Source organism: Leopardus geoffroyi, chromosome A2, assembly GCF_018350155.1.
Source record: "Leopardus geoffroyi isolate Oge1 chromosome A2, O.geoffroyi_Oge1_pat1.0, whole genome shotgun sequence".
In the NCBI taxonomy this organism is placed as follows: Eukaryota; Metazoa; Chordata; class Mammalia; order Carnivora; family Felidae; genus Leopardus; species Leopardus geoffroyi.
This window is the reverse complement of record NC_059331.1, coordinates 118,678,641-118,684,007: the sequence shown is the minus strand read 5'-3', so window position 1 is coordinate 118,684,007 and position 5,367 is coordinate 118,678,641.

The following is a 5,367-nucleotide window of genomic DNA, read 5'->3' as shown; positions in this document are numbered from 1 at the left end:
TCACCTTACATGGCAGAAGTGTAAGAAACAAACAGAAACACCCAAGCATATTTAAAGGCTTTACCTGTATTGCAACCGTCAACATTCTGTTGACCACACAAGTTGCATGGCCAAGCCCTAAAATGAATGACAAGAGGATGTATATTCCACCTATTTTACCAAGAGTCATTGCCAGTGTCACATTGCAAAGGGTGTGGATGTAGAATCCTGTTATTACGGGGCGGGGGGGGGAGGGGAGGGTCCTGCTACAGGTGACCCTTTCCCTCTGAGGTGGCGTGGGGAGTAGGGCCTTAATGCAATGGAATGCGGGCACATTTGTGTCTCCTGACCCTGACACACTGGGAAATCAGGTCTCCCTCTTCCACTGATCGTAGCTTTCTTTGTTTTTATTGTCTACCCTGACACAAATTTCGAATTTTTTAAACTGCTGCAAAGCACGTCGAACCGCGATTTTTGTGTTACAACGTGCAGAGTTGACCTCACCTATAGGCATCCTTCTATTTTATCATATTTCCAACATTTGTAATTTTCCTCGAGGAAGGGAGGGCTGTATTGGCAAGAACTAGGTTTGGCCGAAAGTAACAAAGACCTGAAATAATACTACCTAAAGCACAATAAAACTTTATCTGTCTCTCAGGGAAAATTCCCCGGAAGGTGGTCCCGGCTGGTGTGGCAGTTCCGCTTCACCAAGACTTCAGGTACCGATGCTCCTTCCAGGGAGTGGCACCTGCTACCATGATCCAAGGGAGTAGCCACCACATGCACATTCCCCAAAGCAGGATGGTGGAAGGGATAGGAAGAAGGAGGCAAAGGACATGTGCCAATCATTAGGAAACTCTCTAGAAGCTGTCATACAGCACTCCCAAATATTTCATTTGCCAAAATTGTGACTCATGGTCACACCTAGCTGCAGGGAAAGCTAGGGATTATGATCCCTATTCCAGGCGGCAGGGGCTCAGAGAAAAACTGAGAGTTCTAAGAGAGAAAACGCATATCGGGTGGATAACAGCCTCTGATACAGTGGACAACGGTCCCCTATCCTGCGGCCTCAGGGCTACCCAAGAGGTTCGGTATTCATCATTTTTCATGAGGACTATTATAGTTTCTTAGACAGTAGACTTCAAGTCAGATATGAGTGTCTAGTGTTTATATCTGCAGACTCTGGAGTCATGCTGATAGAGTTCAAATCCAAGTGGCTCCTTCTCAGTAGTTGTGTGAACTTGGGGATAGTTTCTTTTCTGTATTTCAGCCTCTTACTCAGCAGAGTGGTGATAGCAGTACCTAGTTCAGAGGGTACTTTTGAGGACTGAGTTAAAACTCAAGCTGCGAGTATTATCAATGGGTATCCCTGCCTCCGGTCTTAGCTTCTTTCCTTCTACAAGGGAAATCTGATGCTCTGACGCCGTGAAAACCCTGTAAAGTTTTCTGAGTGTGTACGTATAAAGCCCCGGATCCTTGGCGTGGCCTGGACATTCCTTCCTAATCTGAACTGTTGGCCTTACTTGGCTTATCTTCCGTCTCCCTCACATGTAACCTGCTTTTGACCCTATCACACCCCTGAGTCTTGGGACAAAGAATGTCACGTGCCTCCCCTTCCTCTCCCTTGTGTCCTCCATCTCAAAGTCTTCCTTGTTCTCCTCGTTTCCTCCAGACACAGATATAGCTGCTTCCTCTCCGGGCTCCAGCACATTTCCTATAGGTGATATGGGCTGATATGAGAGATACGACGACCCATGGAAGTATATGTCTCCCTGCACTAGAACTTGGCCTCCTGGTGCACAGGAACCTATGGGCTACAAGTGTGAGGCCCTAAGAAGATGAATTAGGGGCGCAGCATTTGCTGACTAAGTGAATGAACCCATCCGATACTGCGTAAATATTTGGCAGCAGGTAAGAGAATGAAAGAGGCATTTGTTGCAAAGAATAAGGAGCTTAAAGTATACTTTTCCTAAGCTGCGCGCTCTATAAAGCAAACAAACAAACTCAAGCTGTAAAATCCAAAGCCAGCCATCACTTTCCAAACAGGAAGAGTACCTTAGCGCCATGTTTCATGAATAATATGCTGTGACACAGACTCAGGAATTTCAAGGTCTCCAGACCATGATGAACTGTTTCTGGTGCCTGGGTGGCTCAATCGGTGAAGCATCTGACTCTTGATTTCGGCTCAGGTCATGATCTCCCAGTTCGTGAGCCCTGCATTGGGCTCTGCACTGATAGCACGGAGCCTGCTTGGGATTCTCTCTCTCTCTCTCTCTCTCTCTCTCTCTCTCTCCCTCTCTCTCTCTCTCTCTCTGTCCCTCCCCCACTCATGCTGTCTCTGTCTCTCTCAAAATAAACTTTAAAAAAAAAAAAGGTGTGCCCTTCAGGGCTAGCCACAATAACAGCACCCCTTTATTAAGCCTCAGTTGCCACTCACACACATCATGGCGGTGCCTTACTTAACTCCTAGCAACTAAGAAGCACATACTACTATTATCCCAGTTTTATCAGTGAGGAACTTGCAACGTGGAGAAGGTGAGCAGCTGAGTTGGGTTGGGTCTGATATTCCAAGGAATACCAAAGGAGCATCAGATTGCAATACAAAATACAAGTGAGACCCACTCACTCCACGGGAAAATTATTCACCACAGGAAGGAGTAACGGAAACACTTGCAATCAACCTCCCAACCAACACGGCCATGTTGTCACCACGCTGTGTGGACAGCCATTGCCGCAGTCCTCGTTTTCTTGCCCGGTTCGGCCCAAGCTGGGAGGCCTGGGAAGCAGTGTGCTTGGTGGAAGGTTTTGGGACCAGCTGAGCTGAGTTCAGACCCCAGCTCCTCCACTGACTGTAAACTTGAACATGACACATCCTCGGCTGGGTTTCCCATCTGTGAAATAGGGATTATAATGCTTTCCTCCAGAGATGTCATGAGAACTAAATTAAATAATTCGTATAAAAAGCCCAGAACATAATGAGCATTCTACAAATGGTGGCTTTTTCTTCCCTCTCTAAGGCAACAGGCAACAAACGCAGAATGGCTATAAATGATCTAAAATAAACAAGCCAGTTGCTCTAATGTAGCTACGATTAGTGCAAGAATCATAAGCCCAGGGTGCACATCTAAGAAAGGCAAAACACATTGGCTTGCCCACCACAGCCTCTTGAATTTCGCTCTTTACCACAAACGGCAAATTAATTCTGTTCCAAGAGAACCAATCCTACCCACTTTCTAGATACACGTGCTTGCCAAGCCTAAGAGATTAATCAATTAGAAAGGGCACTAACCTCAGAGTCAGTTTGCCTTTTTTAAAAAAAAGCCCAAACCAATGAGTTCCAGAAACCACTCTGCTTAAGCCAGCAGACATTCCCACATTTAACCTACCCACACCCTGCCTCTCTCCTGGTGAAGGCAAAGCCTCTGATTGGGCTTTTAAGAAGTTGGAGGAATCCATTGCTGGAAACAGAGGGGAAGATTTTATCAACCAGACAAGAGGCCCGTGGGAGCATTAAATGCTGTCCCATATTTCTAACGACAAAGACGCCGGTTAAGCTGCTGTAATGTAAGGTGATCCAAGCGCCTGCAGAAGCCAGTCCTCAGGCCCCTTGCCTATCTTCCTACTGGCCTGTGTGGGTGCCCGTCCCATGTGGCGTTGTCTCCACACAAGGGTTCACCCGAGAACAGGAAGAACAGCAGGAAGGCACAGCTTTCTCCCAAGTGTGGAAAAGCAAGGACCTGCACGTTCTCCAAAATGACCACCCTGCGTTCCCAGTTTGGGTGCATTGGAAGATCCTTTGTTTATTTGTTTATTATGTGAAGATTCTTTGTTTTACTAACCTCCACACACCCAAGGCCTGGCCCCACAAGGCTGCAGACATCAAAATGCCCACAGGGAAGCTGGTCCGGGGTCAAAGCTGTACCCTCAGCACCTGCTCCCATGCCGGCCCCTCTGAGCCTACAAGCGAGTGAAGTTGGCAGAGACATCGAGGAGCATCAACCCCACCGAGCCCCCTGAGTTAGAGGGACAGGCCGCCCTGTCCTCTGGTCAGAGGCAGGCATTACGAGTCAGGCCTGTCCTGGAATCCTTGCCTTGCCACTCACTAGCTAAGCCTTGGTGAGTTTATTGGCCTCACTCGGCCTCAGTTCATCATCTGTAAAATGGGAATACTATCCACATCGAAGAGATTTTGCAAGGATTAAATTGGTATTAGGTGGAAAGTACTTAGCTCGGTGGCTTAGCATCCAGGAAGCTCTCAAAAAACGATAGATTTAAGGGACGCCTGGGTGGCTCAGTAGGCTAAGCATCTGACTTTGGCTCAGGTCATGATCTCACAGTTTGTGAGTTTGAGCCCTGCATCGGGCTTTGTGCTGACAGCTCAGAGCCTGGAGCTTGCTTAGGATTCTGTGTCTCCCTCTCTCGCTGCTCCTCCCTCACTCATGCTTTGTCTCACTCTTTCTCAAAAATAAACATTAAAAATTAAAAAAAAAAAAAAAAAAGAAGAAGTCCTGGGTGTGCCTGGGTGGCTCAGTCGGTTAAGCATCCGACTTTGGCTCGGGTCATGATCTCACAATTTGTGAGTTAGGGCCCCGCATCGGGCTCTGTGCTGACAGCTCGGAAACTGGAGCCTGCTTCGGATTCTGTGTCTCCCTCTCTCTCTGATCCTCCCCCATTCATGCTCTGTCTCTGTCTCAAAAATAAATAAACGTTAAAAAAAATAAATAAATAAACAAATACGGGTGAATCGATCACCCAGCTCAAGGAGTAGAATATTATCAATATTGTTGCAGGTACCTGTGCTCCACTTTCTTTTTCTATCCCAAATCGTGCTTATCGTTTCTTTGATTTAAAAAAAAAAAAAAATTTTTTTTAACGTTTATTTATTTTTGAGACAGAGAGAGACAGAGCATGAACGGGGGAGGATCAGAGAGAGAGAGGAAGACACAGAATCTGAAACAGGCTCCAGGCTCTGAGCTGTCAGCACAGAGCCCGACGCGGGGCTTGAACTCATGAACGCGAGATCATGACCTGAGCCGAAGTCGGACGCTTAACCGACTGAGCCACCCAGGCGCCCCTGATTTTTTTTTTAATTTTATTGTATGTATGATGTAGATGTCATATATAATTATATACGCGTTATATACATAATTCTAAAGAAGGTATTATTTAGTTTTGCTCTTGAAGCTTTTAAACCGAATGACCACACTTTAAGTAGCCTTCTGTGAGGTCCTTGGGTGGCTCAGTCTGTTAAGCGCCTGACTCTTGGTTTCAGCTCAGGTCGTGATCTCACAGCTGGTGAGTTCAAGCCCCACATTGGCCTCTGCCCTGACAGTGGGGAGCCTGTTGGGGATTCTTTCTCTCCCTTTCCCTGTGCCCCTCCCCCACTCA